This window comes from Temnothorax longispinosus, chromosome 1 (assembly GCF_030848805.1).
Source record: "Temnothorax longispinosus isolate EJ_2023e chromosome 1, Tlon_JGU_v1, whole genome shotgun sequence".
NCBI classification, from domain to species: domain Eukaryota; kingdom Metazoa; phylum Arthropoda; class Insecta; order Hymenoptera; family Formicidae; genus Temnothorax; species Temnothorax longispinosus.
In genome coordinates this window covers 7,525,067-7,538,709 of record NC_092358.1, presented here as the reverse complement: position 1 = coordinate 7,538,709, position 13,643 = coordinate 7,525,067, and the positions used below count along the sequence as shown (strand labels likewise).

Here is a 13,643-nt window from a genome sequence, read left to right as displayed (position 1 = left end):
ACTCGCGTTATCAGACAACGGGATAACCAGCGAAAGTTCGCAAAGTCGATCGTTCAACAAGAAGTCCCTATCGTTTTTCCCGAGGTTTTCCCCCGATCGAAGGAGATCGCCGATTCGCGATAAAAAAAATGACGGTGTCTATATTGCGTGCTTATATCGATGCGACGAGCTACTCATCGGTCTGATCGGTATAATTAAGTAACTGTATCATTGTGCCGACACCGTCACTTTATCTTATCTCCACCTCACATTCGACTTGGAATTTCGATTCGTAATCATGGCACGTATCAGGCACACACGGCCGAGTATCTTGATGCTGCTTACGACCGATTTAACGTTCTTGGAACACGTGAGATATATCGCGCTTATCGCTCGATTATTGACGCACAAGGAAGGAAATACAGGTCTGTGTAAATAGGTCTGTGTCTCGTTGCTTATACATTTGGCGCAAAAAACTCGTGTCTCTTGATATCTACGATCAAAGCGTCGAAGATCCTATGGAAATTTGTAATTACGATTTATTGAAATACTACTGGAAAGTAATAAACTATTAGTAATAGTTCTATACTATCAGTAATATTTTTATACTATCATTATAGTAGCGTACAAAGTTATGGAAAAGCTGATTAAAATTTACGAAAACTATTTTTTGTTGAATTTATTATTTTCGTATTAATCAACATTAAAAAAATGATAAATCAACATTGGCCTAATAAAGAGCTTTAAATGATTACACAGGCACACAAAAAAAGAAAAGTTGTCTGAACAGAATGCTCCACTAGGGTATCTTTATGTATTTTGACGCGCCGAACACGAATCCGTCGTCAGATTAATCCCAGCACGCATGGGTTTCGAGTAAATCACGAAAAATGACTAAAAATCGTGAAAAAGCTGATTAAGGGACATCAGCAATGAAGGAAAAAATTTATTTGGACCGGATCAAGCCTTATCCTCACGTATTTTGATGCGCTGAACACGAATCTGGCATTGGTTGAGCTGCCTGACCTCCTCCAATTTGAGTATTTTGAAAAAACGCAGGAGATGATTCAAGCCCCAGTCTGATCAGTTGAAATAATTCCGTTATTTCGAATGAAGAAATGTATACTTTAATCTATTGTTCTGTTTACTATAGTTTATGTTTGTAACAGTAACGTACTCTTTTATTCTCGAACGACCTGTGCAGTGGGTTTCTGACTCTTTTCAAACTACTGTCGCGTTCAGTTACTCTTTTCAGCAACCAACAGTAGTCCGCCATCATGTTAACATCCCATCTGCCCTGGTATCTTCTTTCAATTTCTTTCATATGTTGATGGAAAATGTCCCTTAATCGGCTTTTTCACGATTTTTAGTCATTTTTCGTGATTTACTCGAAACCCATGCGTGCTGGGATTAATCTGACGACGGATTCGTGTTCAGCGCGTCGAAATACATAAAGATAGCCCAGTGGAGTATTCTGTTCAGACAACTTTTCTTTTTTTGTGTGCCTGTGTTATTTATCTCAAATTTTATTTACTTTTAAGAGTTTTTCAATCTTATTTAGATTTATATACATCGTACGAATACAGCCAAGAGGTTAATAATAACAATATTATATATATCTAAAGCTTATTCTTGACGAACTGTAGACACGGGAGAAAATAAAGACCGCACCTGCTGCCGGAAAAAGACTCTTGGGAAAACGACATGCCGGTTAAAGGCTCCGAGAGCCGTTTTCCGTTCCCGTGTTGCAGACTCAGCCCGGTAAATCCGCTGGTTCGAACGAAGTTAAATTGGCGAGTGCCAAATTCAGATTAGGACGGGAAAGTTTTTCTTTTCTCTTATACCTCAGGACGCATCCTATTTCCTCGGAAAAGCGAATCGCGACGGGCGAAAGATATCGGCCGGGACGCCGCGTGTCGATAATGCGAGAAGTTTGGTGTCCCGATCCTTTCCTCGCGAGAAGGATATTATCCTGTTTTTCGTACACGAAGCGAAGGAAAAGTAACTATTTCGTTTTTCCGCCTTCGTGCGACTTTTACGCGATTTTCGAAGTGCTGTAACGTCTTATTCACCGAAGACACATTAAAGAATTTGAGACGATATATCCGATGAAAAAACTCGGTATTTGCGGAAATGCAACCATTTGTAAGATTTTCTTGATGGAAAAGGTCAGGCGTATTGTAGGGATAATATTGCTATGAGAATGAGATGAGATTATTACACAAAAAATTCGTAATAATGTTTGTTGGATGTGGAGTTCGCGATATTTATCATTAGAAGTTCTTTTTATTAAAATTGTGAAATCTCTAAGGAGATTTTTCCAAGAAGATTATTTGCGTGATACTCTGAAGGATGCAGTCGACCATTTCTTTACTCCAAAGAAGAAAGACTCAGAATACAATGCTGTATACATATAGTTGGAATGTCGACAGAGAAATATGAGACTTGTGTCGACAGAAAATGTGGTTGTAGATCTCTATAGATATGGATGGGTCTGCAAACAGACCCTTAAAAAACTTTATAAAATTCTGAATTCTGTCAGTATCAATAGAATCTATACAAACTCCATTTTATTTCTTACATTTTACCTATACCGACACCACTCGATCCTATATCTGCAAATGTTGCATCCGACTGTCATTAAGATGTCCGAATATAAATTTTTCAAGAACACGGATGTTACGTTATTAAAAACGATAAGTGATAAGTGCGTGAAGCAGTTGAATGAAACTTTTGTGGCTTGTAATAGGAAAAAACGATTAGAGTGATTAGAGCTTAGCAAATACAAAACTAAGTGCGTGTTTCGCGAAATCGCAAGATGAATCGAGCTCATTCGTAAATTTCATGACGCTGCGTTCTCGCCGTTAATTTCTGTTCGTTATCGCTGCGAAAAGGCGAGAAAGAGAGAGAGAGAACGCAAGACTTGTCCTCGCGAGAGAACGCGGCCACCCAACGACCACGTGGCCGGTCGGATATTTATGTTACGACGCGAGGCATGTAGTAACCGCACGTGTTGACGAGTTTGCGCTTTTCGCTGGCCTTAATGTGTCGGCTTTTACTACATCGGCGGGTCTATCGTGCTCGCTCGCGACGATGGCATCGCGCGGTGCATACGCTAATGACCGGTATTGCGCCACCGAATGGCGCCGGTTAGCATCGCCGCGCTTCGATTTCCAAATGCGCACGAGATGATTTATGAACAGCCACCGACATTTGCATCTTATCGCGGTAAAACCGGCAAAACCTCCTCGTGAATGCAAAGCGGTGTATTTGCCAACTCTTTGGGGATTTGCGAAAAAGTGGAAAAAGCTCTCAAGTAAAGTACCTTTTTGTCATAACTATTGAATTTTATAGAATAGGCTTATCACTGATATCACGCGCGTATAAATATGTTTATAAACTTTTCATTGGAATCTCTTAACTTTACGTACGAACTATTATTCATTATTTAATTTAGAAGATTAGATGTGTGAAAACTTTTTATCGCAATACATTTTTATTTAGGGCTACATATGGCCACACTAAAAAATGGTAAAAGAATAGTAAGTTTTTAGAGATACGAGACTCGGGTCAAATGAGCCGAGTCTTTTTCCAGTCGGTTTAAACAGGAATTCCGTCGAGAAGTCTTGTCGGAAAATTGCATTTGATAGCCGTTTAAAAACTTGAGAAAAGTGCGTGGAGACCGTTTTCAAAGTTTCCACGGAATATCGTCGGTTTGCAGTTGCAGGTTCTACGATCCTCCGCAACGTGTTCGAGCGAAACGCAAACGTTTGAAGTCGTTTTTTAAGATAATACGAGTAAATTCAGGTAACTTTAGGCAACGCGGATACATTTGTACAATATTACGAACAAAATTCAGTTAATACCCTCGGGTAATAACTTGCGAACTGTTTGAGAGGAATCTGTGTTCCTAATTCACTGAGTTCGTTAGGGATTCATTATGAATCGGGTCGGTCGACGGGATATAATGTGAATAGCTGTACATCAAAGTCGTGGAAAGTTCGCGGAGAATTCACGTGGGGCACGAAGTCGACGAAACATTTCCGCAGTTAGAAACGAGGATATCTTGTTGAACCGTCTTTTCACCGTCGACTGTAGCAGTGACATATTAGCTGCAACACCGAGTGAACTCAATTAATGAGGATGTCGTCAAAGGAAACCATTCGGGATATACAGGGATGTGAAATGTTTGGACATTAATTTAAGGTGCTTCAAACTTATCACGCATGTATGAATGTTACTTGTGTATGAATCTTTTCTGTTATATTACATGCATGTATACATATAATTTATGTTCTTTAATATGAGCGCAGTAGATTATGAGTAGATAATAAAACCCAATTCTTTATTTAATTTTATTTCGACTTAAACATTTTAATCTGGATTATTCGGAAAGATACGCTCTTTTAAACATGGCTTTTTTACTAGCTGAAAAGTGACTTCCCTCTTTTGAATCTTTTTAAATTAATTAAATACAAGGTATGAACTATGAACTTTCGACCTTTCTAATACCTAATTATAAAACGAAGTATAAAATAGATTGTACACATAATTGAAGAGCTTATCTCGAAACCATCTCCAGCCTGTATTTTTAAGGAAGTATAAATTACTTTCTTGCGATCTTATTATAAGCTTTCCAAAGACCTATATCTTAATCTCCATTAAAAAAAAAAAAAAAAAACGGATTTAAGACGCTTCAGGAACAAGCTCTACCAATTATATCCTCGGGAATGGCCAAAGATGATTTATTTCTCAACCGCGCGGGATTTCTTTTTCCCCAACACTTTTCGCGTTTGTAAAACTTGTCACGTATAACTTTGGAGCGGTTTAAATCAGTGGCAAGGAAACTTGCGCAATTTAAGGATTAAGGGCGGTGGAATACCGTAATATTGCGTATAGAAGAATGTACGCTCTAAAAACTTCTCTAATTTCGTTTTGTTTGTTCCAGGGATTTCTGACCTACGCCGCGGCCGACTTCTTCCCTGTCGGGTAAGTCTTCAAACGTTTCCTGAGTCAATCCTCATTCGAAGTTACTCCGCTTCCTCGTGGAGGACTACTCCCGGAGAAGGCTTTGAGGAATCCCTCAGGGGTGTTTTTTCGTAAAATTGCGAACGCTCGTAACGCAGGTAGATACGTCTGTAACGAGCGTACGGATATTACGGTCAGGAAACATCTTAACGCGATTTTCTAATACTCCAAAAAGTTAAAAGTTTCACGTATCGAGCAATAAATAGTAGATAGTTTTGTCCATTAAAATATTATTCTCATCTATTATTGATCAGAATAAGAATTAAGATTTTCGCGAAACGCGATGAGTCTGGTTCTATGCGTTAATGAACGTGGGGAAGATCTGCGACCGTGAATTTCGCTTTGTGTCTTCCTCCACGCCCGTACACGCCTAATTAATTGGCGGTTTCGAAATTAATAACCGCGAACCTACATCTGTCAGAACGTGATAAACGACGCGTACGTGCGTGGGTGCATACGCAATGCCTTATCGATCGCGCGCGGTCGAGATGCTCCTTGACGAGTCCTCTCGGAGTACCGGCTTCGTGGGTGAAAGGACCGATCGATTCGCTTGCATCCAGTCTGAAGTGACAAGGCAATCATCCGGTACAACATTACAGGATTCGCGAGTGTTCGCGATCGATACTGCGGACAATTAATTTAAATACATTTGCATCCAACAATGCTTGAGTGGGTAGGGAGGTAACATCAAAATTCTGCTACATATTTACATAAAATGTGTAATTTTATGCTTTTTCGGCGATACACATCCTGGAAAATATTACAATTTTTAATTCAATAAATATATCCATTTGTCGAATAAAACGAATTTGCATGTTTAGAGAAATGATTTCAGAAAATATTTTAACAAAATCGCTCTCTACGCAAAAAACGAAACAAAAAAAAATAATTTTAAAATATCTGAAATATTTCACGTATATAATAATTGAGCACTTATTAAATAATTAAATGCGACATTAACGAAAGACATGATTTTTTTTATTTTCTTGCATATATATGTAGTTTATATAAGGATCTTCATGTGGCATATAATTTTATTTTATAGTTCACGATGCATTAATTAATCGTCCATCGCAGAAAAAATGAAATCTTGTTTTTTCGTCGACTATTCAGATGAGAGGAGTGGCAGTCTGGCAGTTCGATCACGCATATACCCGTTCATTAGGCTGTTTGACTTGCGAGCTTGATTAATTGCCAAGGGCGGAGAATACACGATGGTCGTTGCCAAATTTTTTTAGACGGACGATGCATTGCACCTCCGTTTCCTCCGCTTTCTTAATCCTTCGCGAATGATCAGGCGCTTTTGAAAACCTCTAGAAGAATATTGGTCATAAACATCAATAAATTAATGCCATACATTAATGCCTGCAATCGTTAAATACATTGATTAATCTAAAAATATAATTAAAATTTGCATGAAAACTAAAAACAAATTATTAAAAAAATCATTTTTTATAAGTTAAGTAACATAAAATCTCAAAGGATTACATTTGAGACATGTGTATTTATTTCTCCGACGTAAATTAATTATCATGTAACTTGACTGGATTAATATAACCGGGGTGCTTTTGAATAATTACTTAGAATTATTTGAAGTACGGTGAGAGGTCGAATTACGACTTTGCGTGTCCCGCAAGCTGCGTGGCGATTATTAAAGTAGGCCATCGATATAATCGATCTAGCGAGTTTATGCCTTTTGCATTTTATGATTTGTACACATTTATCGTTCTATTCAACTCTCCACGGTTTAATATGGTACTATAGTCAAACGCAATTTTAACCCTTTAAAGATTGTCCTATATAGAATATTTAGCGCTCTTTGGAAATTACGCGTTTTAATCACTTAATGAATCAGTAATTGATAACAAAGTAATTATAACATGCAATTAATTATCAAATAATTGATTGTATATTATTATAAATTATTTGCATGCACTCGTGGTTCATACACGATGCGGTGACATTTGTAATATTTCATTATAGGATAGGTATAATATGTGAAAATTACTGTAACTCAGCGAAAACATACCGTAATTAATTATCCATTGCTCAAAGAGACAAAAGACGCTATCTATGGAATTAAACCGTGAAAATGATCGTCTTGAAAGGGTTAATATGGCGTACAGGTAAATTATGGGTTTGCGTAGACCCCGGATAATTGCTAATGTTCAGGAGCTGTGCCTGCCCAACCGGCTGACATTATCCTTCGTTAAGGCTCAGCGACTTCTCCGGAAGGGGGTAGAAAGAGCGAATGCCGCGTTGGATAATGTCTAACGGCGAGGTGTAATTATAAGCAATAACCCTCTCGAGAATTAACAGTTTCGCAAGGCTTTAAAGCTCCGCGAAGAAGCTATAATCGCATGTAGCTTGTTGACTCGCCGTAATTATTAAAGACACAGCTGTGATCTTTGAGACCTCGTAGTAATTACTTTTTTTATGATGATCTTTCCGTATCTTCGATTAAAATCTTTTTCTTCTTTCACCTGAAAAATAAATTTATATCGATAGCAGTCAATTTATATTTATCGTATTGTTCTCCTGCTGTTTTTGAATCTTTGCGAACTTCGATTAGGAGTCATGTAGATCTAAAGCTTAAAAAAAAACATACATTTTATGAAAAAATTATCTCTTAATTACGAAAATTCATTTAATGATTGTTTATTTAACAAACTGATGATAAAATATCGCCAGACGGATAACAAATGAATCATGATTCAGCTTTGCAATAAGTGAAATTTATAATCGGAGCATATTGGGTCTGGAGGCCGGAGATCGACATTACGACGTTCTTCTTTCGTCTATAAACCACTCCCGTCGCCGATCATTTTATAGCCGTCGGATTTTCCTCGCTCGCCATAACTGTTCGATAAATCGAATCGCGGGCCGCCGGGAATTGTTTTATCGTCTCCGCTCTCGCTTCTACCCCTCGTCCGAGGATTCTCCATTCATCCCGCGGAAATGGAGACGCGTTTTGCACGAACGAGATTAAGGAGTGGACGGGGGTAAGAGAAGGGGTGAGAAGGAGAGGAAGAACTTCTTGATATTTTCTGGCGAGCGATCGCGATGAATTTCACCGCCATCGTCAAAATGGGGGCTAGAATCGGGAAGAAGAAGAATGAGCGTCGGGGAAGAGAAGCGAGGGGGCGAGGAAATTACCGAGGATCAGAATTCCGCATAGCTGCGATACATGTAGGAACGACCTGACGGTCAGGATACCGTGCAGCGGGGTCCCTCGCTACCGCAACCCTCGACGTCGATGGATGCCCGTAAATTGCTGACCTTTTTCCCAAATATCGTCCCTCTCTTCTATCCTCTGCGTACGCATTGTCGGGCAGCCGCAATTTTCTTGAGAAATCGTACTTGCCGATATACTCCTCCGTCTCTTCCTCGAGTTTCCTCGTATACTTCGATACGCGATTTATCGTTGCACGTTGTGGCGAGCCTGTCGATATACTCGGGGATCGTGCATCGTACTTATTATATTGATTCTCTGAAAGTATATACGGCGATATATCTTTTTGCGTATAAGAGGAGAATCGCGAAGGAATAAAAATGGAACGGCGCGCGGCGTGCTGATTGATACGCGAAACTTTCCGTGGAATATTTATATCGCTGCGACAGAGCGCCGCGAGATACATCGAGGGCCATCATAAATTCGAAGCCGAGACAGCTTAATCGAGTTTATAACACTCGGTACTTTAGTCCGATTTCTATTTTATACTAATTATGGAAAAAATAATGATTAAAAACGAAGAAAATATACGGCAAGTTTCACGAATCGAGTTGAGGAGGAATTTTTAAAAACTCTCTTTCTGAATGATTCGTTCAACTTTTCGGTGCGGCATAGGCGTAGCGTTGTTTATAGGCGAATATTTTTCGAATGTAACACGACAAGTTATGAAAGTTCCGGCCATAAAAAGCGTTCCGCCGTTAGGCCTGCACGGTTCATCGACTTTCACGATTGATCACTCTCTTTGCTCCTCTGGACGCCACGGCAAATCAATATCCATCCATAGTTTGCCGTCCTGCTTTTGCAAGCCGGCCTCTCTCTCTCTTTCCGGCTTGTACCAATGGGCACGTGGTTCAATATGCGTACGCAATCTACGTGCATGATTTTACAGCGCCGACAGCATAGCTCGAATCTGTCATCTGTTTGACCCTATATCGATGTTAAACGCAGAAACTAACAAGAAAATCAAAACTGTACAATTATAAAATCTATAATCTAATTTTAAATCTATTGATCATATGAACATATTATTTACTATTATATTTATTATACAATATAATTTATATAGTAATTTCTATTTTGATAATGTAGAATCACACAAAGGGATCTTTTTATCTTCTCTAAAAAATTATTTTGTAATTTAAGAGTTCTCTGAAAAATCATATATTTTAATGAGATTTTGCGGTTCTCAGAAAGTTAATGTTTGTAAAATTTATTCGCCGACCGATATTTTCTAATGTGTGAGCTTAATTTTTTCTCTTTTTAAATGGGTTACCTCGAAACATTGAAGTATTGGCTTTTTTTTCACATTGCTCTCGCCCCGTTTCGCGACATAGAATATTTTATATGTTGCCTCTCGCCCTGGTTTCTCTCGATGCACTTCGTTTGACTGAGTGATAATAACGCTATATTGTGTAATCGATATTTCACACGGGTTTTATTGAAACGACTTCGCCCCTACCTTCCCGATAAAATCATTTAATATTGGAAAAAGCGTGAAACAAATATCGTATGCAATAAAACGCGCGTAAGAGGAAAAGAAATTGACGAAACGTGTGTTTTATGAAGGGTAAAGAGAAAGGATGGAGAATCACGATTGTTTCATTTCCGGTGCGGCAAGCTTCCCAAGATTTCGCCGACAAAAGCGATGATAACCAAAATGGCTGCTCTCACGTACTTGGGACACTATTTAGAGGACAGAGGGACACAAAAGACACGTGAGACTCGACGAGCGCGAAGAACGCAATCTTGAAATTCTTAAGTTGAACAATGGTGAAGATCTTCTGGTCGTATCTAACGTGAAACATTCATTGTATATACCACAGAGTTATTGCGTTTCCTCTTAGCCTTTATCGACGATATGAATATCTTTTTTAGAAAACTTCGAAGAAATGAGAGATAAACTTTGAATAGGATATTAACACTGATAATTTTTAGTAAATTTTTCTTCTTCTCTCAGAGGAAAAGTAATATCTTCCTACATCTTTTCTTCATTTGCATCTATTTTTCTTATTTTTTAATGAGATTTGCTACCCTCGTAACAATAATTCTAAAAGACTCCAGTTATTTGTACGAAGACTACGACTATAGGATCTTGCTAGAATGATTTAACAAGATATTTCTGCACGTGAAATGCCACTCCCGTATGTGAGAGAAAGAGAGCGAAAAAAGAAAAGGAACCAGACAGCGAAATAAACACGGGGAGAAAGATGCTCGTAGGTAATTTCGGCGGATCGTTCGTACACACTCATTTATCCTTTCCTCACTCATTCCGTATCCTTCCCACGGAGAATATCTATCTCGTTGTTACTTCTCCTCCCTGCAGTTCGAGTCGTTATTTTCCCTGCCGGAACTGCGAGGGCAGTCGAATAAGTCACGACGCGCAACACAAATCGAAACTCACGCAATGTAATTGGCCGCGGGATCGTTTAATTCGTCTATTTTTTGCGATAATCCTATTACTTACAAAATTACATTAAACGCAGGATTACATGTCATAAATTTGAAATGAATAAATTCAGCTTAGAGAAGCTAAAAATTAATGAAGTCTAATTTATGTAACTACGTAAAATTGAAACCAATATATAGGTATACCGAAAACGCAGACATAGATAAAATAATTTAATTAATTTTTTAATTATGAAAGAAAAAATTACATAGTTCTCCCTTTTTCCCCCTTTTTTATTTACGTATTTTAATACGTTGTTAGTTATTTGTAGGGCTTTCTGAATCATTCAACAATATATGTTACATATAAATTTCAAAATATACTTTAAAATATTGTGCAATTATCATTATGTCAGATTCAAATATCAAATTGTAATACTACTCTCTTCGGCGCTTAGATTAATTCTTACCGTACATTTTTACATTTAGCGCGAAATATATATTTAGGGAATTCGACCCTCGCCTAACATCGTACCGTCTCGGTATCAGTCCCATAAAACTGGGATCAGACGGTACTTAAGCGCTAAATGGGGCAGCAAATGAGGGTGAGAATACGAGGTATTGTCTTTCGCTTTATATCTCCACCTTTTGCTTCTCCGTCATTCGTTACCTGCTCTCGAAACGTCTTAAAATCGATTCGTCTCGATGCTTGTCGCTTTATCGTTCGTTCGAAACAAATACGCGCGAAAGAGAGGAAGAGAGAGAAGAAGGGGGAGGAGAGGCAGATAGAGAGGGACAGCTGAAGGTACTCGTCCCTTAATCCGTCTTTACGTTCGCGATAAAAGTACGTAAGACAATTTTATGATAGGTCAAATTCGCACGAATAGTCCGCGCTGCGCGTTTCACTCTCTCACTATCGCTGTCTTCACACCTTCACTTTTTACACAAGCGCTCTAAAAATTGGTCGAATCTCACCTATAACTCACCTATTACTGGCACATCCTTCAAAATCTTCAAATACATGCAATAAGACGGTTTCAGACCGAAGATTGTGAAGATAAATTCTTGTGATAATAGAAAAAATATTTAATAATTCATTATATATAATTAATCAAAATTTTTGGTATTTCGGAGGCAGGAAAAATTAATGCATTTACAGTACTATATCTAATTTGCAAAAAATTTTTAGTTTTTGTTTTTCCATTCTGTATTCCAGTTTTATTAAGATCAGTATTCAAAACATCAAAACTGTAAAAATTCAAATTGCAGAGAAAATTATAAAAACTAGCGAAACGATAAGAACGCTACTTCCTGTATTCACGCCTCGCAAAGATGCAAAAACTTTTCTTCATGTTTACTTTTTGCATCTACTTTTTGCACTTTTTGTATACTTTATCAGATATTCCTTCGCTTTTAATCGTTCTTATTTGTATTCTGGTCCTAATAAAATTATGAAAATTTTAGGATTACCGCTACTTCGCGTATTCAACGTCTCAGTGCCAAAATTCTCCTTTTCGCGGACTTATTATTTTGCGAGTCGAAGTATCCGACAGGTTTAGATGCGCGTCACTGTCGCTATTGCTTTAATTTATCGCGCTTTATCAGTATAGTTTAAAAATAGGAGAACAGTCGATGAGTAATGCAGATGAGTGACAATGTCATGATTCACTCGACTCACCTGCGGACGATATATCTAATTAGTCGCTTCCAGCACGCAAAATTACAGTAAGGTACGAGGTGTCTTACGTTACGAAACGAGGATATTGTTAAGCGCATCGGTTTGCGCGTTTTAGTGGCTTTCCTCGTCCGTTTTCTCAGTACGAGACGGTAGTCTCGGAAGCGAACGTCGTCTTTGGCGGCCTTTGATGTCGGCATCCCAGAGGATCGGATCCGCTTTTAACGACCCGACAACGCGCGTCGGCGTGTAAAAGCCTCAGGTACGATAATTAAGCGTTAAGCGCAAAAGGAAAATTAGCGTTCGCTTCTTCGAGGTGGCCCGATAAAAAGGACTCGCGGTAAGGCTTCGTAAAGGCAGTAATGAGACACTTGTGTAGCTGAGAGGCGGAAGTTAAACGTTCAGCCGCGCTTCGTCGGGAATATTTGTTAGTACCGTTTGCCGTAATTTTATCTTCTATGGAAGAATGCAAATTGATGCGAAGCTCATCGACCGACAGCTAATTTGCAATGCAATTTGTAGTTAGAAAAATTCAGAAACTCCCCTCGCGAAGAGCGAGCTACGGTTTCAGAATGATAAAACTTCAATATGATAATTGCGAGATTATCATAATCCTCGGAGAAAAGAAATTTTATCGATCCCGCGATCGCGAAAAGTGCAGCCGAGAGGAAAGAAAGATAACTATTGCAGTGTGAGATATGATGTAACTTAAAAATTCCGTTGTTATCTTTTAATCACGAAACAACGAGATACTTGCGTCATATGCGCGACATTGTCGTCAGATAAATTGACTCTCACAGCGATCGCGGTCGATTAATCTTGTAATTGAAAGAATGATTTTGACCGAGTGAACAAATATTATGACATTCTCGGACGACGGAGGAGTATGAAACTTTTAACTGCTAAATCGCTCTCGGGAGAAAAAGATTTAGTCGATCGCGCAACTCGCAACGCGGAGAATTCAAAGGAAAGTGAAACGTAGGAAGAGAGAAGTTGGGGGGTGTATGGGTTGCGTGTGTGTATGGGTGTGCCAAGGGGGTTGCCGGCTGTGTCTTACGTAAGAACCGCGGCATCTTCCTGAATTATGGTGCAGGAAGGGTGCGCACCGCGCGCACGCGGCACGCCCAAACATACTTATTTGTAGTCTCGTTTGTATGCTCGTGCTGAGGGATCTGACGAGAGAGATTATGATTTATGGAAAGCCCCGTAATAACTTCTTAATGGACGCCTATCGTGCCGACCGGCGCTATTAGTCAGCAAAAAGTATGGCAAAACTACTTGGCAAAGATACGGCAAAACTTTATGCGATTCTTCACTCTGCACTGATTTGTTTTTAAAGTACTT

The 13,643-nt window shown here is 38.8% G+C and overlaps 1 protein-coding gene across 4 annotated transcripts in view; it reads left to right on the top strand.

Annotated features, from left to right (window-relative positions):
• Bsk (mitogen-activated protein kinase dJNK) overlaps positions 1–13,643 on the top strand; it is a 153,255-nt gene that overhangs the window by 76,773 nt on the left and 62,839 nt on the right. For all 4 annotated transcript variants that reach the window (XM_071770743.1, XM_071770734.1, XM_071770762.1 and 1 more), the window contains one exon: positions 4,928–4,968. The gene's annotated coding sequence lies outside the window, so the exon portion shown is untranslated. The remainder of the gene's footprint in view (positions 1–4,927; positions 4,969–13,643) is intronic.